General features: G+C 33.8%; 1 long non-coding RNA gene across 1 annotated transcript in view; it reads left to right on the top strand.

The window, feature by feature from the left end:
- LOC141423074 (uncharacterized) overlaps nucleotides 1-26,763 on the top strand; it is a 104,062-nt gene extending 77,299 nt beyond the window's left edge. The window contains exons 3-4 of the long non-coding RNA XR_012447729.1: nucleotides 20,287-20,352; nucleotides 25,890-26,763. This is a non-coding gene — a long non-coding RNA (uncharacterized lncRNA). The remainder of the gene's footprint in view (nucleotides 1-20,286; nucleotides 20,353-25,889) is intronic.
- The last annotated feature ends 1,117 nt before the right edge of the window (nucleotides 26,764-27,880 follow it).

A 27,880-nucleotide genomic window follows, 5' to 3' on the forward strand; every position in this document is an offset into this window, starting at 1 on the left:
AAAACAAAACAAAACAAAAATAACAAACAAAAACCCCAAAGACAACACAAACAAATCATGTGTTGCTTGTATCTATAAATAAGCTATTAAACCATTTTCAATTAACGATAAAGATAATTGAAGCCATTAATTTCTGCATGCAGTGTTTATGTCAAATGTGGTCCTTTTAGATTGATAGGCTTATGATACAGCTTATAGAAAATCATGGTTGATAACAACTGAATAGAAACAGATGGGATGGAATTTTTCCAAAGGCCTTACACAAAATATTTGTTATAAAAGTATGAAGAGAATTTTCCAGGAACACTGAGTTAAAATGTACTGCTTTGTTGAGGCTATAAAATTGAAGTTTTTAGATTGAAATTTCTTTCCATTTTCTTCTATTTTCCACATATTTACTGGTTTTAAATGAATGACATTCTAATCAGATATGAATCTTCAGTACTAATTGTATTGATTTCAGTGTAAACATTTGTCCAGAGTAGGATAAGAAAAAAGAAGAAGGATTATTATTCCAGTGCTAAGAGTTCAAATGATGTGCTTTCTACCCTATTATTTAAGCAGAGTTTATTAGAAGAGCCCTACACTAGTAAGGCTTTGCAGACAAAGAGAAGAAAGAGTAATATGTTTTGAACTCTTGCTGAATTTAACTAGTTTTGGGAATGCTGTCCTATATCCAGTAATTACTTTTGGTGTGATGAAAGTGGAACTTTGGAATGCATTTTTTTGTATGAAGTGCAATTTAGCATGGAAGAGAGGAGCAGCATCTAACAGTGCAGAAATGCTTGTTTGTGTATCTGGAAGGAATTTACAATGAGCTTATCATAAGAAAAATTTTGAGTTAAAATATGTTACTATAGTCATTGATTGCAATGGGATCACCTTCTTATTAGGATGAAAAAAAAAACCACCTGGAAACAGAATTCTAAAAAATTAATACATGAAAAATAAAATGACAGTTCTAAAATGCAAAGAGGGAAAATTAACTTGAGGAAAAAGCACAGGGAGAACAGAGGCAAATCTTGGGCTTCCTGCCATTCTTGTCCTCAATTACAGTCAAAGGTTCTTTCTTCTGCACCCTCCTCACATTTTATTATAATATCCATTATAATCATAATTCCTGTCCTTAATCTATGTAATGGAACATTTTTATTCATGAAGGTGTATCCCATGAAGCTAGAGACCAACTAGTAAGAAATAATGGTTAAATATTCAGGAATTTTATTAGTGGGTTATTAAAATTGTGGTAGCTGCACTGGCCTTGCTAGGAGTATATATGTCATGGAATTTGGCAAGGACTTCACATCAGGAATTTTGCTTTGTAGAGCCTATTTAGCAGCACATTATTATACAATTCCCTGCCCCCCCCCATTTTTTTTAGAAATCTCTTTTATGTCTTAGCTCAAAATTTCCTCTTACTTTATCCTTTTCTGCCTCCACTACACCTAGACTTGAGCCTGTATAGTTGCTATACCTTTCTTATATAGCCTAATTTCTTAGTGCACGAAAGCATAACTGAATGGTTGAACAGATTAAGGGATAAAACAAAAAAACAGAATACTGCTTGGCATACAGTCTTCACATTTTGAATATCTGTCAAATCATTCAATAATCCTAATGCACTGACCAGCATCTGACTTGTGTCATGGTCATTGCATACACGTTTTGTCTCTCTACTAGACCTGGAGCTCCTCAAGCACAGAAAATGAACTTGAATTGTGAGTGGATTAGAAGTTTAAGGTACATTCTAGTTTAATGGCTCTAGAACTTTCCTGGAATAGGGATCAATGGAGGAAAAAAACAATTGTGAAGAGTCCTGAGATCCTAGCCTCAAGGAACGAATCGGTTCAGTTGTTCTGGGGTTATTCCTGGAACTCTGCATTTGACAAAAATGTCCCAGGTGTTTCTCATCCTATTACCCAGATCTGTATTTAAAAACTGTTCTTATAGTTTATTAGGCTCTCTCAGTTAAGATTTCCCTGTTCTGAACACACTAATTGATAATTAATTAAGCAGATGTCTAAATGGAACTTATTATAAGCCTAGTACTGTTCAAAGTATTGTATGATTTCTAATTAACATAATTTCCAATACAACCCTAGAGCTAGGTGACATTTGAACTACCTATTTTACAGGTGAGGAAACTGAAGCAAGATAACTTAAGAAATTTGCCCATAACACAATCACACAGTAAGATAATTTTTAAGAGGTCTTCAAATTCACACACACGTACACATGCACACACACACACATATATAACATAATTATTTCTTGAAGTACCTGACAATTTTTGAACCATTCTATCTTTATCCATTGCCTTCTCTGGCCCTCAAAATATTCATAGAGATAGATACAGCAGGAATTGTTATCCTTATTTTTTTCTTTTGAAGTTTTAGCAAGGATTTATTTTAGTATAACAGGATAAAGTATAGACAAGGTGGGGAGGGGCAAGAGAAAGAAACATTTCCTGCTATCCCCACTCAGGAAATGGGAGCAAAGACTCCTGTTATCCTTATTTACAGGAGTAGAAAATTGAAGACATAGAGTCATAGAATTTGTGCAAATTTGCTGTCAGAGTTTACACCCAAATTTGAGGCTAGGCTGTCATTCACATCTAGGTTTTTTTTTTTTAATGCAAAGTCCAAATTCTTTCTACTTTACTCCTATTGACAGAGAAAAGTTGGTTGGTGACACTCTCCAGTAAGCATCTTACTGTCTCCATGTGCTCTTCAATACTTTATATTATGCTACACTTTCACTTGGAGAAAAAAATAGATACCGATTTCCCAGGTGGTCCTTGATTGATGCAAACTAAAAGCAGGCCACTTTTAACACTATCTTATTTCAGGTACTAGATTCTCCTGAGCATTCTGTGCTGTGTAGGTCAGTTAAGAGATGATTCTGAACTCCTGATGTCAATGCCTAATTTGAAACCTACAACAGATATTCATGAGCGCTTTCACTTCCCAATGGTCTTCTCATGGGATATTCCTGAGCTCCATAATATCAACCACTTTAATTTAGTGTTTTCATTGCTGAAGAAAATCTTGAGAACTACTACATGAAAAATAATTAACTGTATTTTCTACCAAGGCTATCTTTTAAAAAACAAACAAATATATTATGATTGCCATCTTACCTTTTAATGAGTTGGACTCCAAAGTCTTTATTTCTTTAAAAATTAAGAAACAAAACTTGGAGGAGAGAAGATTAATAATTTTGATCAAATTTATCAGAGTGGTGTAAAGAAATTCCACTCAGTATTTAATTTTTCACCAGGCACCATTCTCCACCAAAAACCAAAAACACACATGACGTTTAGAAATTGAATTTTTCCAGTTTTGTGTACTTTTCACTGTCCATAGTTTGTCTATGAAGAACACTTACACGTAGAAAACACCTTTTACAGCACCACTACAAGTAAGCCGTCATATCTAACCACAAAATATTTACAGGTCCTTTTTTGTAATTATCCCTTTCTGACTTGTATTGCAGGCATTGTACACATGTCTTCTCTTTCTTTGAGACTAGGAACTCCTCAAGCTCAGGATTTGTCTAGGAATCCCTTCCTATGATTTATACTGGCCCTGTGCCAGTATAAATGGCCCTGTATAAATAAAGCAGGGAATAAAGCCAGATATTTAGCTGACTCAGGTTCTTTGGAATACTGGACTACTCTGGATGAAAATGAAAGAAAGAAGGGAAAGAAAGAATTGAAAGGAGGAAAGAAGGAAGGAAGAAAGGAAGGAAAAAAGAGAAGGAAGGAGAGAGAGGGAAGAGACAGGGGAGAAGGAAGGAGGGGTGAGAGGAAAGGAGAAAGAGAGAGAGAGAGAGAGAGAGGCACCAGCCCAAATACAAGCTTTAAGTTTTCTTATAGAGTATTATTTTATGTATTGTTATCATCACTAATCCATTATGTGAAGATAAGATGGATATTGTGGCTACAAGATTTTAAGAAATGCTTTATTATTATTACTTTACTGGGCCCAGAAAATAAAACATTTGACTAAAAAGTGACAGATCTTATAAATTAATTTAAATCTAATCCAAGTTTATTCTAAGTCAATTTAACTGACTTCTTTTGCTTCTTATAAAATATGATGTTCTCTTATAGACTAAATATGCTAGCAACTTTTGGTTGCCAAGAAACCAAGATGATTAATTTTCTGACTGCCTTAAATCAGTAAGGATTACCAGCAGTCATGGTGGATTTAAAAGCTCTATAGCAAGGTAAAAGAAGATTTGAAGTGTTTCTAGAGTATTTCCATTAGTGCAATCACTGAGAGCTGAACAACATTGTATCTTTTGCTCACATTTAGAAATGGATGGCCACTGGGGGAAAAAGAACTGCAGTGGAGTTTGGTATTGATTTTTACTGAACTCCATGGAGCATCTTTCTAAACATTCTAATTTGATGAGTTCTTCAAAGGTCAGACTTTTCTCTCAACTTCTGAAAGTCAATACAATTCAAACTGGTAATTTCAGCAAATGTTCTCTACTGCAAGACTTTTCCTCTCAATTGGGCCACGTATCCAGTGAAAATCTTTATTCATTTTATTTGGCTAGGCCAAAAATCATTAAGTTGGTAAAAAAAAATTAGGGCATATCACTAAATACATATTAAGCATTTTTTCTAATGATCTATATATTTTAGCATTTATACAATACTTGCAAACATAAATTACTTTCTAATTTTTATTCATTATTCTGAAAACATCCATGGTATTTTAATTCCCTTCTAATAGGGCAGATTAGTCATTTATCTTAGGGTAAAACAAATAGCTAGCATGAAATTTTAACTGCTAAAGTTCAGTCTTTTAAAAAATTTTTCATTGTGCTGGGTGAGGGTACACTGTGGTATTTATAAAAGTTCTTACAGTATATCAAATATATCATACTTGAATTCACCCATATCTCCCCACCATGTTTCTCATTTATAGTTTCGTATTCTGAAAGATTTTAATGTTTTCCTAAACTACAAATTTTACCCAGATAGGATTTGTTTCTTGATTTTTAAGCAGAAAATTGTCTGGTTTTTTTATTTGTTGTTTGCTTTGTGTGTGTGTGTGTGTGTGTGTGTCTCTGTGTGTGTTTGTATAACTGTATATTGGGTTATATTGCAGGTTTGTATATAATAGGGTATATAGGGGAGAGACATAAAAATCTAACATAGGCTGCACCCACAAGATGCAAATTAAAACAATATTCAGGTGAGTTATTTCCTAGTGTTAGAGAATATTCAGAACTAATTTGAGCAGAATACTATTTTATCTTATAAGGTATATATCAAGTTACCTTTACATGTTTGTTAATTAAAATAAATTTGCTAAAAGCTAATTGGGATACATTTAGGCATTTTGAAATTTACTCTGATGTTTTCACCTTTCCAAGGAGTTGAAATATAGCTTTAAAAAACTCAGACTATGACATTTTAGCAAATCAAAATATGAACATGCTAGACACCAAACAATCTACTGATGAGAAGAGAAGATATAGAAAATTCTTCTGTCTTTGAGGAACTTTATGATCTATGGGGAGAAATAAGACCCAAATGCCTGTAAACCAAAAAATCTAAAACATAAAGTTGTCATTGTGCTAAAGAAATGCAAAGATCTCTTCAACCCTTAGAGGCCAAGACTTCATACTTTTAATTTATTTATATTTTTTGTTTTTCATAAAATTTAATGGAAAAATTTCATGCATATAGTTTTATAAAATCAAGTTATTCAATGTACTTTGTGGCCCTTTACTCTGAAATTATACTCATTTGGTGGGTAGCACATATGAGACAGTGGTAACAGTAGATTGTCACTATGCATTTAAAAATGTCTTTACTAGATAACATAAAAATTTAGGCTGAGGGCTAGGGGCTGGTTTAAGTGGTAGAGCACCTGCCTAGCAGTGCTAAGCCCTGGATTTGAACTCAATTACCATTCCCCCAAAAAAGGGGAGAGAGGCATGGATGTGGTGGCTCCCACCTGTAATTCCAGCCTACTCAGGAGGTGGAGATTGGGAGGATTGAGGTTAGAGGTCTGCCTGGGCAAAAGTTAACCAGACCACACCTCGACCAACTAATACTTTTTAAAGGTAGAATCAATTTATGGTTTGTTGTAGAATCACAGACTTTTCAAGTGGGATGACACTACAAGTTAGTCTAAGAATTATTAGGGCTATTGCAAGTGAAGAATGAAGGCAAGAAATAGAGAAATGAATAGACTTTGAATTCAGGACTTTTACTCAAGAGTGTATACTTTATCCTTTGGGTGACTAGTGCAAGATGGACTACTGTCAAATATACCCATTATATACAGCTGTGATTCCAAACCCTACAATGCCAGCCATCTATCACTCCCCACCTAGCCCAGTCATAATAGGATGCAAGGAAAATCACCTTGGTACTTAATAAAACACAGTGAAAGAACAAAACTAACAATGTCTGTATAATATCACACATACAAGTCAGCAACCAAGTTGAATTTCAATTCAAATTCACCTTATTTGGAGGATCCAAAAAAATATCATCCATGATGGAAGGAACATTAGTAACACTTAAGCCATCTATGAAACTTAGTAGGTCTAGAGGTAGTGCCATAAATACATTCAAGCAACATAAACAGCTAGACATAAACACAGAAGGGAACACACACCATAAGTGAAACAAGCAGGAAAGTGTGAAAATGTGTGTCACATAAGTATAGTCTCCTTTATCCCCTCTCTCCCTATTCCTGGAATAGTTTCAACAGGTCTCATTTTTCCTTTTACATACATGTGTTCACCTTCATATAATCCTGAAACTTTTGAAGGAAAGTTGAAGATACCATACCCTTCACTAGTAAATATTCAAGTTTATATTTCCTAAAAATAGGGGTGTTTTCTTATAAAACCATATTAGAAAGAACTAAATCAAGAAATTTAACATTCCTACATGAGCATATAATACATAGTAAACATTCAAATTTCATCAATTGTGACAATTGTAGGAATATTTAAAAATGATTTTTAGGTAAGATTTCTTAGAAGTCTATTTCAGTGTATACAAAATGAATAATGAACATACCATCCTTAAAATTTATAACCATCCTATCAGGTAAATACAGCTTCTCCAAGCCATAAGCAAGATTAGACATTGTGTCAACTGATGTCCAAATAAAAACTCCTATGTATCAGTGTCAAGTTCTCCACAACCTTGGGAGACTCTAGTCTTCATTGTATCATTCCAAAACCAATTTATGTACACATTAATTTCACTAATGGGCCACTAGCAGAGTGAAACTTGGCAAATTGGTAGAATAAATGAAAGAAAGAAAAAAAATACTCAAGTTTAAAGTTTAAAGGATTGGTGTCTTAAGTTTTTTCAGAATGAGTATCATGTCTAATCCATAAAGTGTTATTGTTTGGGGCAGGGTGGGTTTTATTTATGTGTAAATAGGAAATGAAAAACACTGGGGGGAGGGGTTCGGGTATAGCTCAGTGGTAGAGTGTGTGGGGCTTAGCATGCATGAGGTCTTAGGTTTAATCTTCAGCATTGCTACCTCCCCCTTCCACAAAAAGAAAAAAAACATTGTTATTTGTAGTCCACATTCTTCCTTTAAGTATATGTGTATGAATAATAATGAACAGGTTTTACATTTGCCATACCTGCCTTAGGAAATGCTAATAGGAGTGGAATAATATACAAAAGATCGTGTACACTGCTGAGTCTGTGACGCCAAGCTCATAAGTTTGGGCTTGGTTTGTATACACTGAGCATCACATCATGTTTGTGTGGCCAGGTGCAAACAGGTGCAAAGTAGTATTTTAGGAAACCTATAATGAATTAACTACAGAAGAAATTGGAAAAAATCAGAGAGAAGGACATTCCATTACTTGCATGTGTGTAACTAACTTTTGCTTTCCAGTGGTAATAGGACATACTCTTACCTTGAATGAATAAAAATATCATCCTAAGTCCTCAAACAAAAACATAGTGACATTATTAGATTGTAGAGAAAAGAGAAAATTTACAGTTACTGGTAATAAAGAAAAGTATTTGGTTTAGAAGAAGATAGAAATTGTCAAAATAAATCAGCCAGCCAAAAATCCATGGCTTCAATTTGAATGGGAGAGACAACCCGTCTTCATAGTGAACCAGACTGTCCTGTCCTGAGTAGAGAACAGATTAATATTTGTTGTAACTCTCTAGAACATTCCAGATATGGAAAGCTCTGAAAGTAGATAAATCTGTTTTGGGGCTTCAAATTAATATAATTGATTGATATTCATATTTGTTCACTCTACCATTAGTAAATACAAACTAAGTAAAAATGTGTACTGTCAAAATGATTTGGGGAGAGGAAATATTGCAGGATAGATGATTTCCTATCCTAGAGGCCAAGAAAGATGAAAGGGGAGGGGGGGTCTACCTTGTTTTCAAGACACAAACATCAAGTGAAGGTAGGAAATGTGACAAATTAGCAGTCTTTATCCGTGCTGCCTTCATATTTATTCTGAAGCTCAAAATTTCCATTCTAATTTCCCCCAGAATAGTCTTGATGTTGCATGGGAGTCAAAACCTACATACAGCTTCTGAAAGTGTCCTTCAATCAAGGGGCTAATTAAAGTTGCACATTGTTCTTAAAGGAATGTTCATTGGACATACAGTAAATGAAAGAGATAGCATTAAAGAAGGCTGTACACTTTATTAGGGAAATAATTTTGATGAAACTCTTTATAATGTTTGAATTAAATTATTTCTGTTGCTTTTTTTAAAAAAAGTTTTTTTGCACTTAATAACACTCCTCAATTAAAACTCTTTAATACTTTATGAGAAACTAAAACTCTTAGTTCATAAGAAATAGATTCTTTGTCTATTTTCTGTGTTACTATATTTTAAAAGAGCATTAATTGGAAACAATATTTTAAATTGAGTCACTGCTGAATCAGTGTCCTATTCTATGGAGGATCACTATAAGCATCCAGAGGAGATGTACTGGACTTAAATTAAGAGAATGAGACAATAGGCTTGGCTAATAGGGAGATCTTCAACACTTTTAACTCTTTTCTTTTCCATTCAGAGGATTCTCAATAGGAAATTATTGCATGTATAACATTATGCTATTTTCTTCTTATGTATTAACCTTTTACTAAATGTGTTTATTTTAGTGTGAATGTAGTTCTATTCACTAAAAAGTCACTAAATTTCATATTTGCTGCTGCTGGATATCCTGTTCTTTAGTTGAAAAGCACTCACACTTTCAGATTAAATTGGCTGATCATCTTAGAAAAGGAAAATCTGAATTTGAAAAAAATAGGTAGAATTTGTTGACTGATTATCTCTAACTTATGGCTCCAGAGGGTATCAGAAAATGGATAAGATGAAATCTACTTTTCATTTCCCAAGAGAAAACTGGCTAAGGCATTTCTATACAGGGTGATGTAAGTATTGCTGCAAGAAACCACATTCCCCTAGGAAGTGTCTATGTACAATCCACCCTTCCTCTTCAGATGGTTGCTAATAATGAATTCTAGTCCAGCATTCTATAGATGGGCATTTTGCACTTCTTGAGCTGAGATTTTCATCATTATATAACTTTCTATTTTAGAAAGCATTATTTCCCCCCTTTGAAAAGTTAGAACAGATTTTTAATATGTCACATTTAAATAATTTGCTATATCCCAGATTTCATTAAGTCAATGTATATAAAGTACTTACTATGTGCAAAGCAGTGTCTTTGTGTATAAAGATGAAAAAGATATAGTTCTTGTTCTTAGGGAGCTCACAGCCTAGAGGAAAAGGTAACTGGCAATGCAGTATACAAGAAGCAACAGTATACTCTGCAAACAATTGGGAAGAATGACTGGTTCTGCCTGAGAGATAAAGGGAAGTCTTCATACAAGTGGTGATATTTGGGCTCAATCTTGAAGAATGGGTAGGAGTTTGACAAGTGAAGAAGAAAGGGTAGGAAAGTATTTGGAGAGAGGGAATACCAAGTTCAGAGCTACAGTTTGTGAAAAGACATGGTACATTGAAAAAATAGTGAGGAGAATTTTTCTTTTGAAAAAGAGTGAGATAATAATGCTGACATCATTGTGCAGAATACATGGAAAGAGAGATTACAGGCCAAGAGAACACATAAGAGACAAATGCAGATGATAGGACATGTAGAAGTAGTAGCATTGATGAATAAATGTCTATTTAATGAATGGATTTTAAAATTAAGGAATAATGCCAAAAGTCCATCTGAGTATAGATGTATTCAGAGGAAGAGATCTAAAGGAAGTAATTAAATTATATCAAGTGATCAATTTCAACAGGTTAAAAACAACACTCATTCTGACATTTATGGACAATGTAATGCCAAATATTACAACAAAACGTGGAGTGATTGCATTGTTTATAGGGGAAAACAAAGAAGATTCTATAATTTAGCATTCCCATAAAAGAGAAATGCATGTGTTCAGCATGCATTGTGGCTAGGAAAGGGACAAAGTTATAGGGAGGGACTAAAAAGGTAGATAGGGAAGACTATGCAGCACCTTGCCAACCACATTAAAGTTTGTCTTTTATTCTGAATGCATAGAAAGATGTTGAATTATTTTACTAATATAGGTAAGATGATGAAACTTGTAGAGTAAACTTAACATTTTATGTAATAAGGAAAACTCACTGGGTGAATATCACAATGGATGACAGAGAAATCAGGGAGAATTTTGGTTTGGTTTGGTTTGGGTAGCTTAGGTTAGAATGGTATCCTTAGAATTGGAAAAAAAGAATAAATTCAAGAGAGAGCTAGAAGGTAGTATAAACAAAAATTCATGCCAAGTTAGAAATGATGGCTAAGGAAAAGGATATGTCAAGATTTTTAACTTGCTGGGTGGGATGCATGTTGGGTCTTCTTCCCCGGAGGTAGGGAGAATAGGATATGAACACATAGGTGGTTTGAAAGGGGAAAAGATAGTTTTGTAGTTATCTAAGTGGAAATGACCATTGTCTGAATAGATAAAGAGACAAATTTGAATAACATCCATAAATAAATAGTAACCAAATAAAATTTCTTAAGGAAAAATTTTAGAATGAGAAAAAAGAATCTATTGCTAATCCATGATGTACCACAAAAATTTTAATTTAAGTTTATTTTAATTGAAACATAAATATTTATGGGGTACTAGGTAATGCTTTGATACATGTATATGCCATGTAACGATCAAATCAGGGCAACTATGTCTATTTCATCCAAAATTTATCATTTATTAATGGTGAAAACATTAAAATAATTTTCTCTAGCTTCCTGATATACATAGCAGATTATTTTATCTATAATCATTCTACCACACAACCGAACACCAGTGTACTTCTTATTTCTATCAGACTAAGGCTTAGTACTAGAACTCCAAACTTTAAATGGGGAGAATGAGTCCATAACACAGAAGGATACAGCCAAAAATGCAAAGGCTAACTCAAGAGTGTGCAGGGTGATCAAGCCAAGAGAAAAGAAAGCTTCAAAAATGAAGTAGTGGCCAACTGTACAAGTACTGTCAAGAGTTACATTAGATGATCTCAATGCCAGGTGGTCCTTGGTGATCCCAGTGAGAGATATTTCAAGATAGTGACAGAGCCAGTCTAGAATGTTTTGAACACAAAGTAAGAGGTAGAAAAATGAACTGTGTAATATACATTAAACTCTTTTAAAAATGTCTTTGAAGAGGAGAAGCAGGAAGCGGAAAGAGAGAAAGCAAAGATGAATTCAAGGGAAGATCCTTTTCTTTTTTGGTCGGAGTTTTATATTTTTATTTATTTATTTATTTAGGTGGTTTTGGGGGTTGAAGTCAGAGCTTGCACTTGCTAAGCACATCCCCAGCCCTTTTTACTTTAGTTATTTTTTTGAACAGGGTCTCATGTTCCTTCCTAGGAAGGCCTGGACTGCAATTCTCCTATTTATGCTTCTGCAGAGCTAAGATGGCAGGCACCTGCCACTGCAGCCAGCTTTTATTGGTTGAGATGGCAGTCTCACAAACTTTTTTTGTTATTACTGCTGTTGTGCTGCGGGTACATTGTGATGTTTACAAAAGTTTTTACAATATATCATAATTGAATTAATTCACTCCATCATTCTCCTTTATCTCCCTTCCACCTATTCCTGGAATAGTTTCAATAGGTCTCATTTTTCTACTTACATACATGTGTACACAATATTTGCACCATATTCACCCTCCTATACCCTTTCCCCACAATCTCCTTTCTCCCACTGTTACCATCCCCCCAGATAGGACCTCTTCTGCCCTCCTGTTCTCCATTTTTGTTTGTTTACGATACCTATACATTAGTTCCGTTGTGAAATTTCCAAGTCACAATTTTTTTTTTTTGCTGGGGCTGGCCTCAAATTGTAATCCTCCCAAGCTCTACCTCCTGAGTAGCTAGGATTATAGGCATGAGCCTCTGTTCCTGGCCAGGACTTTATTATTTTTTTTAAATATGAGAGATTTTACCAAGTTTCAATACACATGAGGAAGATGCAATTGAGTAGGTAAATAGTTAATGCAATGTGTTTATTCAGACAGCATAAGAAGGTTGATGGAGTGGCTCAAGCAGTAATGTGCCTCCTTAGCAAGTATGAGGCCCTGAGTTCAAACTCCAGTATCACCAAAGAATAAAAAGAATGAAATCCACAGCCATCTGTTGTGGTTATTAAGACGCTCATTTGTTTGCTGGGTGCATGTGTCTCATGCCTATAATCCTAGCTACTCAGGAGGCAAAGATCAGGAGGATCATGGTTTGAAGCCAGCCTGAGGCAAATAGTTCTTGAGATCTATCTTGAAAAAACCCTTCACACACACAAAAAAGGGGGCTGGTGGAGTGGCTCAAAGTGTAGGCCTTGAGTTTAAACTCCAGTACCACACACACAAAAAAAAGAAAGCATAAGAAAGTAATACTCTGAATTGAGGAAAATTGAAAAGAAAGTAATGCAAATAAGAAGCACACAGGTAAGCACAAAAGCTTTATGAAACAAATAAATCAGAATTAAAGGAAAAAAGCACATAAAATACATGGACTGCAGTTACTCACTGCTGGCTATAACATCGGTTGTGCTCAATGCCAACCAATTTCATAGGTTTTGTGAAGTTATTAGTAAATTAATGTCTTTGTTGCTCACTCAAGTAAAGCATATTGAAATGCAAGTATAGGAAAATTATTATAGGGATAATTTGAATCCTTTTAAATTGTTTAAAAAGGTACTTTATCATTTTAAATTATTTTCAATGTACTTCAAAACCAACGAAGATAAGAATGGCATGAAAATGTTAAAGAATTCTTCTCTAGACTAGACAATCACTTTCATGCACAAGTATGTTGTATACCAATAGTCTTGAAGGAAGGAAAACTTTTATTAAAGAATAGGAAGATTTTAAGACTTGGGTGAAATGTATATTCAATACCCTTGCCTATTTATGCTTATAACAGCATGTAATTTCATCTTATAAACTAGTCAGTTAGGTCTCCCATTGTTTCATGGTAGAAAGATCTTGTTTGGGGGACATTTAAAAAAAGTATTTCCTATACTTGCAAATATATTGGTATTATAGAATTATATACACTTAACTTGGAGAAATTCAGATGTCCACAAAAGTCCCAATGAGGAATAGAATTCTATTCAGGCAAGGTTAGTTTGACATGGTCTAGAAACTCACTGTCTCAATTAGAATAAATAGCTTGTACATAAGCTTAAAGAACTTCTGTGATCACAAAGTCTCAGCCTGACTCAAATACGTTTTGGGAGTTGTTAAGTGGGATCAAAAGAAACTGAGGTTTTTGAGAAAGTTCTATTTAGTTCAGTTGCCTATTTCTTAATTAGTTCATTGATTTTAAGAAGTTTAGTTTCTTAAGTTCCCTGTATATTCTGGTTATCAGTCCTTTGTCTGATGGATAGCTAGCAAATATTTTCTCCCACTCTGTGGGTGGTCTCTTCAGTTTAGAGACCATTTTTTTTGTTGCGCAGAAGCTTTTTAATCAGCACTATTCACAATAGCCAAGTTATGGAAACAACCAAGATGCCCCACTATTGATGAATGGGTCAAGAAAATGTGGTATTTATACACAATGGAATTTTACTCAGCCATGAAGAAGGATGAAATCTTATCATTTGCAAGTAAATGGATGGAACTGGAGAACATCATTCTGAGCGAGGTTAGCCAGGCTCAGAAGACCAAAAATTGTATGTTCTCCCTCATATGCGGACTTTAGATCTAAGGCAAATACAGCAAGGTGGTTGGACTTGGATCACATGACAAGGGGAGAGCACATATGGGAGATATGGGAATATGTAGAAAACCCAAAACATGAAAGCGTTTGATGTCCCCACTCCAGAGGAGCTAATACAGAAACCCTAAAGCGACAAACATGAGAAGGGAATCAGGTACTAGTGAAAAGGTCAGTTAAAGATAAATCAACTTGGGTTGCAACATTTTTGTACATGAAAGCAATGCTAGGAATCTCTCTGTATAGCTATCCTTAACTCAACTAGCAAAAACCTTTTGTCTTCCTTATTATGCTTATGTGTTTTCTTCAACAAAATTAGAGACATAGGCAGAACAGGTTCTGCCTGGAAGAAAGGGGAGGAAAGAGGAGAGGGTGGGAGAGCGGGGCAGGGGGGAAAAATGACCCAAACAATGTATGCACATGTGAATAAATGAATAAAAAATAAAAAAAGAAACTGAGGTTTGAGGTTACCATTACCTTTTCTTTTTGCAATATCAAAAGAGCTCTTTTTCTTTCCTTAAAGCCATGCAATGGAGCTAGATTTAAAAAGTGCAGCTCTGCATAACACTCAGTAATTACTGGACAACGAAAAGCCAAGTTTAGTCATGAGACTATGGATGTAGGCCTTTCATGTTTGGAAAAGATATGAAGACTAGTTGTGTTTTCAGGAAGAAATTATACTGGAAGGAGGGACGTGGACTGACAAACTAATGAGAGTTACAAACATCCAGACAGGAAAAAGGAGAAATATTATGCCACTATTTTGAGGAATATAAAGATAATAATCAGATACTAAATTTTAAACTCAATTATCTTTTCAGCTTATTCTTTAGAAGCAAATGTGAAGTTACACAAAATTTTCAAACCCAATTGGCAGCAAAACAGAAGCAAATCACATGCTCAGAAACATAATTGGGAGGAGGCAATGGCCCACTTGGTTGACTGACTTTATGTGAGAGTCTCAAAACACAAGGGAAATGGAGCAAGGATGAAGAAAAATTGTCAGCCTTTAGGTGAAACATTAATCAAATGGCTAAGTAGCTAACAGTGCATTCCAAGAAACCTTGAAAGAGAGATAACAGTCTTGAATTTCCATACTTTTATTCTAATCTGTAAATTAAAATTTTATACTTGTTATTCAACTGAGATGAGACTAGTCTTTTTAACCAAAACTAACTTCTTTGAGTATTTTCTAGGGATGATAGTAGAACTCTCTTGCCAGATATTCCTTCGGATATTTGTCAAAACATCACTGCATGTTGAAAACGGACCTGAGATGGTCTAGAGGTTGAAAAGATCTAGATTTTCTTAGGAAGGACTTTTTAAACAGACATCTCAGTATTACTGGCTGGTATTTTGAGAGTCTGTATGCATTTTTCACCATATATAAATGTTCACATATTGTCTGATGTCAAAGAAAAAGTTAAATTACAAGCCTTTATGTGGATGTTTATAGCACCTTCACTAATGATTGCCAAAATTTGCAAGTAATCACTATATCTTTCAGTAGGTGACTGCATAAACTGTGGTGCATGCAGACAATGGAATTATTATTACATCCTGAAAACTGAGCCACTGAGCCTGGAAATATGTGGAGGAAACCTAAGTGCATTAACCCTGATGCTCTGTATATTAATCATTCCAATAAATTTCACGTATAAAATAAACAAAAATAGGAGATGCCAGACAAAAAGGGCAGGATTTGGAGAGTATCTTCAATTGATCAAAATATTAACACACCTTCGTTATGGTGAATTCAGTGCTTTAAAGCTTCCTTCTGCTTTAAAATCATAGAAAAATAATCAATAAAATTAATGACAATAGTGAAAGATATGTTATAAAAAAGATTTGAATGTATCTTTTTATGGAAAAAATGAAAATGGAAGAATTTTTGATTGATCAGTGGCCGAGAGAACTCAATGATGTCCTATACCCAGGGATAACAGATGCCTGGGAGGGAATCCATCTGGTTCATTGAGCATTAGTGATCTTCTAGACTCAGAGAAGACAGAGAGTTAGTTAATGGTGGTAAGATGTGGTAATATGACCAGGTGGTCTAATAGAAATTCTTAAAATAAGTGAATGATTTTCTTTCTCTCTTCCTTATACTTACATAGAACACCTAAGAGTTAGTTTAATGAAACTAAAGGAGTTCAAGACAATAGGAACAGTATAAAACAGAAAGAATCTTATGAAATTTTGTGGAAGAACAGTCACTCCTGAATATAGGAATTATGACACTGGATATAAAGAAAAGAAAGATAATTCTAGGATACATCCTGACTTTACAGTGAAGAACATTTATACTATCATATAGTAGTAACAAAAGGGCAGTTGAAGAGTTCCAAAGAGTGACATGGGCAAAAACAATGAGAAGCACAGGTGCAGAGACAATGAGGGTTATGATAAGGCCTACTCACTGAAGGAACTCCTGAAAGCTGCCAAGACTTATGAGCCAAGGACTCTGGTACCCTAAGCCCAAGAACTATGACACTAGCTTCCGTCAAGAACTGGGGAAATCCAATACCCTGGGTCCCAGAGCTATAGCATTTGTCACTGTGGGCTTGCCAAAAATCCTTAATACTAGGAGGCACTTTCTGTTGTTGCTTGCTGCTGTCTGTTGCCACCATCCTCTCCAGCTTGAAACTAAGGATCACAATAGCTGCTAATTGCTGGGGCTGCAGAGGGTTAAGCCCAGAGCAATAAATCACCAACCTGAGTGCCTAAGCCAAATCTCTGACTTCTAAATCCTGGCATAATGGACCCTAACTCTCAGGGTTTGAGCTAATCCAATCCTTAGGCCTGAGACACGCAAAAGCCAGGAACTGTCAGCAATAGAAGAGCTTCTCTTTATCTTCCATGATTACCTTCCAGGGAGAGCAAAAGTAGCCCCTGAACTGATTGGTAATAGAGCTACTAGATTTAAAGAACTAGAATGAGATTATCGATAAGCTAAATTCTTACCTCTTAGCACAAATAAAGACAAAGTTTAAATTAATAAATCCGTAAATAAAATAGGACTGCTATTTAGGTTTATTGGTTGTCTCTGAGGGGCAGAAATGGTAGAGTAGTGGATTATAGCTTTTTTATAAGCCCTTTTATACTATTTAATTTTTAAATTATCTGAGTTCATCACTTTCATTAAAAATTGACAAAATTAAATACTTAGAGTAACGTCACCTTATTTTGTTGAAAGACGTTATAGGAAAACAATATTGCAAAGTGAATCCATATTCTTCACGAAAAATCGATTAGTTGAATGTGCATTTTCTTTATAGCTCATTATCTTCAACAATGTTTTTTGCTTTTAAATCTGAGTACTTTATAAGGCAATCTTAGATGTCCAAATGTTGAATCTAAACTCAATTATATAGCAAATAAATGATATGCTAGATTTTATGCTATTACTTTGACTTGTGGAATAAATTTCAAATTTCCTAACATCAGATTCAATGAATATCTTCTTCCAAATATCCACAACCAGTCTTTTTTCACTGTACTTTAAAGTTCATGCTGGCTTTTTTTTTAAATAAGCCTATTATCATTTCAATATTACCTCTATCTATATATATTGTATGATGTTTGATAAGTTCTGTAACCCTGTAATATGAGCTAAATCACATAAAAATATTCTTTGGTCTCCCCTTTTGTAAAAGATAATCATTATTTTTATCAGGAAAATGATATCCACTAAATGCTTATCATTGTATCTACATGTAGAAAATGCTATCTAAATATTAGCACTGCTAATATTGCTGGAGGGTTCTATCTGCAAAACTTTGTCCCTGTGGCCCACACTACTGCCACCTTGTTTTCGTAACTAAACCTTGATTATAATACTTTCATTTTGTGGCATTCTGCAGCTATCATAATTTGTTTAACAATTCATTTTACTTGCTGAAATGTCTGTCATTTCCAGGAATTGAATATACTTTTTTTTAACAGTAAAAACCTTATTAGATTCAATTTTGTATCTCCTAACTCATTAGTATAGCAGTTTACATATAAAGACTCTCAAAAGAAAATGCTAGAAAAAATCTAGAAATTATATGGAATTTTTAATTTAAACAAGAATATTGACTTTAGGAATATAAACACATTTACATTTTAGGTGTTTTCGAATTTATTAACCCCTTTAACCCTCAAAAAATTAGAGACTGATATTATTATTCTCCTTTAAAACTATTTAATGTCAGCTGAGGACAATGAAGTTCTCATATTTTAAATGACACGGCATTTGAATAATGATTGATTTTATTCACTCTAATTTAAGAATTCCTCCTAAGATTTTGTTTCCTGTAGTGTACTGTTCCCCATTTGGAAACAGAAAGCAGCTGAGCAAATAATTTAAAACCTAGACATCATACTTCCTGACATAGGACCCTATCACTAAACACCTCCATTCTTCCTCTAATAAAAGAGATAAAGAGAAACATTTTTTATTTATTCATGATACTAAAATCTAAAATACACTAGCCTTTTGAAATTCAAGTAAGATAGCACATTAAATGCTAAGATGCTTAAGAAGTACCAAGGATATAGGTAGGTACGTAATTTAGAAAAACTGCCTAACGTTGTTTTGAAGATGTTTCAGCATTTTGTTAGACACATTAGCAGTTTTGCTGGTGTTTTAAATCTAGAAGCTATTTTGAGCAGAGGCATATATGTTATTTCATTTATTGTTAGGGAGCAACACACCTGGAAGAAAATTAAGCTCTGTCACTATCTTGTATCTGCTTTTGATTAAATCACCCCCAGTCAATATTCTTCAGTTTCTTCATCTGCAGCACAGTGCACTAAGTATTCCTTTTCAGCCTAATGTTCCACAATTCCATGAAAATCCCTTTAAAATAAAATGAGCAACTGAACAGCAAAAACAGTTGATAGAAGAGGTAACCAAACATTTTAAGGTAGTGTCCTTACCTAATGTAGTATGTGTTTTTAAATTTCAGGATGACTTGTTGCTGCTTTTCATGATTGTGGTAAAATCTGTCAAAAGGATTTTTAAAAAGGCAAGTCATAATATTGTGTCCATAAAATAAAGATGCTTCTTGGAGCTGGAAAGAAAAAACTTCACACTTTCACTATGATTTTTTTCTTTGAAATGACCTTATACAAAATGGCTTGCATTCCTTCACTCTAAATTACAGTATTTTCTTCCAATGTATTAAAAGAAAAAACCTACTTTTAAAATTGAAACTCCATTTGGGTGATTGAATTACAAAGCATCTATAAGACTCAGAGGCTGCCAGAAGGAATGTTGTCACCAAGAGAGGAAGATTAATAGTGGTAATAGCGGTCCAGGTTTGACCTTCTGATTATCCGAGACCTCAATGGAATAGCTATCTCAAAGTTATTGTCCCTATGATTTAGCTGTGGAGAGGAACTAGGGCAATGAGTGGAAGTTTCAGATGCCAGCCAAGAAATCTGGGATTCAAATTTATTTGATATTGAGAGAGATAAGTACAACTAACCATGTACAGTTTTACTTGAATCACATTTCTAGAAGTAGTAGACGGATTATGTTATTACAGGAACTCAAACAGTATAGTATTTTATCAGAATTTTATTTTGAGGTTCTATAAAAATAGTCTTATCAAAGCATCCTCTAGTAACATGAACAGTGAGAAAAAACCAAGGAACATCTCTCTTTAAAAAGACAGATTTTTTTAGGCCTTCAGTATACCATATGTCACTGCTGAATTTGCAGCTTTCAAAACGTTCATGGCCAGCATATAAATAAATTCAGCTTACTCATTCCAGCAACAGGAATGTCTATTTGTAGTAAAATATTTAGTGTGGATCCTCTAGGCTCCAGATTTGATCCTCTGTTTCAGAAGTTAGTTATTGGCTAGAAAGCCTTCTCCAAATATCAAACAAGATCCTGGAAAATTTTAGCAATATACTTTGAGGAAGCATATGAAATTTCTGCAGCCTGCTGCTACTTTTGGAACTGTATTGCTTTTCAGAGCATTTTCAATGAGGCATATGTGAAAATTCTAATGATGGTACATAATTCTCCTCCCTGTTTATTTGTTACTTCTGTTTCTCAGACTGCCACAGGATAGCACACAGCTGAGGGAAGAGGAACACAGAACTGTTCACAGCTTGACTTCAAGGTAACAGACAAAATACATGCTTTTAACATCTCCTTTGACATTTGATAGGGTATGGAAGTTAGAAAAAGTGTGGAGAAGAGAAAAATGTAGTCTACCATGTGTTTTCAGATCACATGCAGAATGACAAGACTCTTTTTTTAGGCATTCTCACAATAAGATTAAGACTAATGGAGCTATTCATTACCCTTAATTATATTCATAAGCATCTGGTGATTAGGACACACTAATAAATTAAAATACCCTTAAATTATCTAAATTGAATGGCTTAGGGTATGATTTGAATACTTCATGAAAAAATTCTGCTATTTCCCAAGTGTTGGTAACTATAACTTTTAGAAGGATGATTTGGGAAATAAATGAAAGATGTCACATAAACTATTAAAGCAGTAAATTACTTGTATGGTGAGAGGTGCTTGAGTAGGTATGTAGAATCAAGACTTATATACTACATCAAACACTGATTTTTATTAGGACTGCACCTGATTATTTTCTGGCATTCAGCCATTAGCCTGTGAGTCATCAGCTTATCCATTAGGACAAAATGGATATTGGAAAAAGAGAGCTAAAAATTCTTTCCACCATGTGTGAGTCAGCTTTCCATCACTATAACAAATACTTGACATAACTGACTTATAAAGAGAAAAGGTTTATTTGGTTCATGGTGTTAGGGTTTTGGTCCATGACTAGTTGGCCCTGTTCTTTTGGGCCTGTGGTGAGGCAACACATCATGGTCAATTCACATGGTCAAGGAAAAATGCTCACTTCATGGTTATGGAGCAAAAGACAGAAAAAAGAAGGGACTGGAGTTCTACAATTCAAGGGAATTGCCTTTAAGAGCACACCTACCAAAATCTAACGACCTCCCAACCTTACCTGTTAAAGGTTCTGCTACCTCCCAATAGTGCCAAACTGGAAATCAAGACTTTAACACATGGACCATTGGCAGATATTTAAGATTCAAGCTGTAGCACACCATAGCATTCTAAGAGCTGGAAAGGTATAGATTTAAAGAATTTGTCTATACTAGCTAGCAGCTCTATTATGGACTTTCTTTTTTCCCCTTCTCTGTTTGTAAGGCCTAATAATATTATATTATTCATATTTACCCTCATTATTTTCTTGATATACATTTAAAAGTAGTTATAATAAAATGCACACATCCACAAGTTTATATAACTTGGGATCTGACATATGTTAACGTTTTGTATAAACTGTTAGTAGTTTATTAGCTATAATACTTAGATTTTAAGTAAACTGTAGGGTAACTAATGAAACATTTGAAATTTTCTCTAAAAATGTTGACCAATTATTTGTAATGTTTGTCAAAGATGTTCAGACCCCAGTACAGCCAAAGAAAAAGAAAAAGAGACATCCTCTGAATAGTCTTTTTAGATGTGAGCTTCAGAATAAGCTCAGGAAATAACGTGTTTCTATACTTTGTATCTCAAGCTCCCTATACATTAAGATGTTTTTTGGATCATCTGCTATGTGTTGGTAACAATAGACTCTGAATAATTTTTTGACACCTGTAAAACAGTTAACCAGAAAACCCTAAGCTCTAGGACATTCTATTGAAGAGGTGAGAAGTAAAGCCTTTTCTATATACACTAGCTTAGTCCTATCTTGCATAAATGCAGACTCCTGGAAGGGAGGAGAACAAGCTACAAATTAAATGGTTATTTCAGAGTTTGACTCAGAGAATTGCTTCTAAAAGTAAAGGATAAGAAAGTAGAGGGAATATAACTAAAGAGAAAAACTAGCATTTTCATGCAGCATGAAGAAACTCTTCTCTCTATCCATCCTTTAATTAAATTTCCTTTGTTTTGCCTTCCTTATAGTGTTTACACTCAAGAACTTGGGGAGATAGGAGATTTAGCTTGCTTTTAAAAGTCTATCTGTATAAACCTTTGGATTTCTCCACTATTGTCTCCCTAGGAGTGCATATGTGGATCCTATGCATAGAGATCATCCTCTAACAAACTTCAGAGCATAGTGCTGATATTCTAATTATTTTTGATTATCCAGAAAAAATTTAAAAATATATCAAGCAAATGATGAGACTAAGTGATCAGCAAGATGTACTGACTATCTTTCCTCTATCTGGTAGATAATAAATTATCTTCCATCCACACTATGCTCATGTATGCCTGGAGACTCCTGCAAATAGAGCTTATGATACATAAGAAATATTTAATAGACATATGTTCAATGAAACGTTACAAAATGAGTTTATACTTTCAGTTTTATCAAATGCCTAACTTGTACCCATTTTTTGAACCATTTAATCTCATCTAACATTTATTTCAGAGATTAAGATTATGCCTAGCCTTCAATAATATATTCTGTGATTTGTTCCATTACTAATAGCTTGAAAGAGATTCATTTATTCTATATGTCTTTATGAATATATTCTATATTTAAAACATTCTTTTAAAGAATATAAAATGCTACTAAGTTTACAGGTCATTTTAGGGAAACCAACATAAAGCCAATCACCATCTTAATGATCACTAAGATACATAAGCACTAAAGGTGAGAAACAATTTGATTGTTATCTGTGCATCAGATATGTTTTCAAAGAGTGGTTCACATTTTACAGGATTACAATAGTGAGGAATGGGTATTTCTTCCACTAAAAAAATAAAAGCATGTAAAATGACATAAAAGCAGAAATAACAAGTATATAGGAAATTACAAGTATACTATGGAGTATAAGACAATGATAAAAGGATTTGTTGAGTATAAATTGGGAAACTTCTAATAAAAATTGAAATGAGTTAAGATATTTAGAGAAAAACTTCTAAACGATTTTTCCCCTCCATTTCTGTAAATTCTAAGTTGTAAATTGATTCAGATTATATGATTAACCTTTATGTATTTACATATGTGGAAGACATTCATTTCTTTTCAGCTTGTATTTTTATAGAAGTGTCTCCATTGAGCTGGCAGAGTGACTTAAGTGGTAGAGTGCCTGCCTAGCAAGCATGAGGCCCTGAGATCAAGCCCTAGTTGCTTAAAAAAAACACTAAAACAAGTGCCTCCATTGAGATACTTTGACCATATTCTTCAGTGTCAAATAATCCTCTAAAGCTTTATGTAAATCATATTTTGCATTTGTGTATTGTCATTGAAAAATTTCAGTGTCAAATTCAATTATATAACATATCAAATGAAAAATGTATTTTAATATTTTGTTGCAGTAACTTCTTTATGTTTCTTAAAGAAGCTATGTTATCTCCTTTGAGATAAAAATATCCATACAGCTTGGCATGTTCTTATTTTTGCACAAAACACCAGCATGTTCATATGATGCTTTGTAAATTAACACCTGTCTCTTTCTGCTAGCGTTACTTCTAATTTTCCATTTATCTTTCAGTATTTTTATTGACTATGTCTTTGATAAAATCTTCTTCACATTTTTTATGCAAACTAGTATGGCATAAAAATGAACAATTTAGCCAACAGGGATATCATTATAAACTCGTTTCCCCAAATTAAAAATATTTAATTCCACAGTTTTACAATTCAAAATGTTATACAAAATATTAGCATATTATTTGAATATAGAACATAGTAAATATACATATGTGAATGTATTTAATATCAATACTCATTTGAATACAAAGTTTTAAAAATTGTTTAGCTACTATATTTTGAATCTATTTTTTAAAGTTATTTCTTTTCATTTTAATCCATTTGAAAAACTCAACATTTATTTCTACTGATACACCTTTAATGTAAAAATGAATAGCAATAACTAGACTTCATCTTAGCAATTAAAGGAGAGTTTGTGTTCTTTGTACAACTTAATGGTTTAATTAATGAACATTTTTTTTGTTTGTCCGTATTTTGCCTTATAAACTTTAATAGGCCACAAAGCTACAATTTACTATGGAGAGCACATATTACCTAACACAAATTAAGAACACAAATTGCTTATATATTAAGAAGAATAAATAAAGCACAAGTTCTGCCTCAGAGCAACACAGAGTCTAATAGCAGGGCTGAAATATACATATAGTAACAATATACATGTTAAGAATGCTCATATTTCAGTCTCTCAAGACATATTATGGTCCAGGCTTGGAGCCCAGCTTTGCCAATTACAAGTTGAGTGTCATTGGGCAAGTTAATTTTCCATGTCCTCATGGCAAGTAAACAGAATTGTTGTGCATTCCTTTAAGTCTCAATGCAAGTATTAGATGAGAAGATCAATTAAAAATGCTTAACATTTCTATTACTGTTGTGATGATAGATATTTAAAGTCCTACAGAGAGAGGACCAAAATATAATAACTGCTATTTGAGGGTTTCTGGAGGTAACAATTAACCTTGGCCATAGAAATTTTAATCTTTGACAGGCACAAGCACTTATTCCAGGCAATGTATTTTAAGGTGAAAAGGCAGGAGAATTGACAGTTGAGACTGCAATTGGAATATGATGTTCATATGCAGAACACTGAATAATAAGGCTGAAAACAGAGATAAAAGTCAAAGTGTGAAGCCTTTAATTATCAATATGTCTCAAAAACTACTTAAGTCTAGTTATCTCTTATCTATTGAATTGCTTTCCTTATAGATATTTAAGCAAGTTGTTATGTGATTGCCACTTAGTCATATAACCTTTACAATATAAAATAGATTTAAAGGTCTTAAACACAAGTACTCAGGAATTATGATATTAACCACTACCTGCAGGTGCACACACAGAGAAACACTTCAAATAATCAAACATGTAGTAGCACTGCTTGGCAAATATTGATAAATGAAAACAGTATCATGAAGACAATCAATTGCATGACCTCATTTTGTGAAAACAGAGAATGACTGTTGAATACTTAGAATAATGAATGCCTTAAATAGTTCATGAGGAACTTTTGTCTCATTTTGTGTAAATGGTCTTATTATTAATTCTCCTTTTTTCCTTCTCACAGACTATATACAGTGTGAAGATGAATAATATAATATAGACAATGTTCCTCTGCACTATTAAAGTCCACAGTGTAAGAGAGACAGTAGAATAAAAAGTTGTCTTCTAACAATTTATTCTGTCATTTACAATCTCCATAGGGAATAAGAAAATCCTCATTTACATGTACCACACTGAAATATGAAGCTTCTATTGATTTGAATCTAAACAACTCACTTCAATGAACCATTATGGTGCACCTGTTCCAAACCAATCAGCATCCTAGGCTCTGGTGGAGAGGGAAAGAAGGACGAATTTGAGAAATGCCAAGGTCTTGGCTCTCTATGAACTCACCTACTTCATATTAGGAAGACTAAAAATAGGAACCAATGGATTCAGAAAGAAGGTGTTTATTCCTCAGTGGCAGAGCAGAAATGGGTCATAAGGTCACAGGCACTGAAGTAAAAGTTAGATTTATAGAATGATTAGGAATTTCATAGTTATTTAGCTTTTTACATTGGAAGTATTTTGAGAAACTGTTTATTTTGAATGATCTTCCAGGCTAAAAACCAGTCCAAACATATGGTCCATTTGGTTACCAGTCCATTATATATGTTGTCTCATTTCAGCCTCAAAACATGTGAAATAAACATTACCTATGTCCATCATTCAAAACTGTACTGACAAGCCTGGGAACTGGATCCAAGTGCATCCATCTTTGAGGTCTGTGCTCTTATCAGTATTTTAGGCATCCTGCACAGGATAAGGGGAAAGGGATGAGGGATGGTAATGTAGACATGGGTATGCAACATGAATGTGAAAACCATTACTGGAAGATAAAGAGGAGTATCTTTGGGTAGAAATGGAGATTCTGAAAGTGTACTGCCCTGAGTGCTTTCCCAACACACTTCTGGCTCATGTGTAACTTTTGGTAAGTTTTAATCTACCTTAATCTCATTTTATCTTCTATGAAGTTAAGGTGACAGTATTAATAAGCATATCAAAGGGCTATTATGAGAATTAAATAATAGATGTAAAATACTTAACAAGATACCTATAAATTTCTTAGTCCTCAAGGTCACTATTATCCTTATTAAAAATTGTATTCCAACTCATTTAGAATTATTACAATTTATTTATAATGAAAGAAATAACAGGGCTTCTATTAGGTTTGGTGTTGCCTAGAAAACACAAATACAGAATGAACTCAGTTAGGTGAGGAATCCTAAGACCATCCCCAGTTTCTTGTGCCCTAATGCCTAGAATTTTAGGAATGAAGTTAGCAACATGCAATTTGTAGCTCCAGGAATCAGAAGAGCTTTCTCATTAACAACCCAGCATGATTCCTATATCCAAGTACACCATGTATTTAATTCTTAATGCTGTTCAGTTCTTTTAAAAGTGTGGTTGTAGTTAATTATGTAAATATATTTTGCCTCATTTCTACTCCTGCTTGACTGAAAGCTCCCTAATGGCATGAACTAGGCTGAATTAATCAGCGTATGTGCCTTCATGATTGGTACATAGTAGACTTTTAGTGTATATTTGCATAATGAGGGCTCTCTTGGGTGAATGGAGAAATCATAAAATTTTAGAAAATTTCTCAAGGGTCTCATCATATTTTTCATTGATATACATTTTCCCATTTCCAGAAGTAATTCTGGAAATCTTTATAAATAATAATATAAATTCCTTGAGCTCTTGCAGGAGCAATTTTTCTCCTATTTGTATTGTTGTGCTCAGTGGGGGTTCATTATGGCATTTATAAAAGTTCTTACAATATATTAAATATATCATACTTGAGTTCACCCCCTCCACCATTTTCCTTCATGCCTTCCATCCCCATTCCTGGAATAGTTTCAACAGATATCATTTTTCCACTTACATACATGTGTACACGGTTTTCACACCATATTTATTCTTAAGGGTGGACCATTCTTAAAGAGCTGTTCATTTCAGCTAGTAAAAATAACAAAGTTTGTGTTTGTAGTTCAAAAACTATAGGAGTTAGGTTACTTTTCAAGTGAGGTGGACTTAAAGTTTGTCCTTTGTATCTCAGCTAAAATAGAGGTCAATTCTCCAGCCTCAGTGATCTTATTATCAAATACAGAAAAAATGTCAGAAGATGTAATTTTTTTATAGAAAAATGAAAATGGAAATAGAACATTCGAGTAGAGGAAGACAAGATTTGAGATCCTCAATTTTATTGTTTTTACTTTATGACTGACTAGACTGAATTTTGAAAAAAATGTAAAATGCCACTCTTTACAAAATATTTTTAATGATATTTCATTTAACCCTCTGACAGATCCATGAAATAAGCTACCTTTATTATTTCTGTTATACAAGAGAGATTTGAAAGTATTATACTATTTCATATTACATTAATGTACCCATGGAAATAGGAGGTGAGGAAAACGGTGACCAATTAGTGGTAATATTAGCAAATTCTCAGGAATAATAGATATGTTGTGGACATTTGGAATGCTGGAATGTTATTGTGCTTTGTTTTCCAATGGCTTATTTAGAGAATTTACTTCTTACATTGGTGCTATTTTGATTTTGTGCAATTAGATTAGAAGATTTATTTTGTGGTAGTAGTTTATTGTATTGCCTTTTT

The sequence above is a fragment of the Castor canadensis genome, chromosome 5 (genome assembly GCF_047511655.1).
Source record: "Castor canadensis chromosome 5, mCasCan1.hap1v2, whole genome shotgun sequence".
NCBI lineage: Eukaryota > Metazoa > Chordata > Mammalia > Rodentia > Castoridae > Castor > Castor canadensis.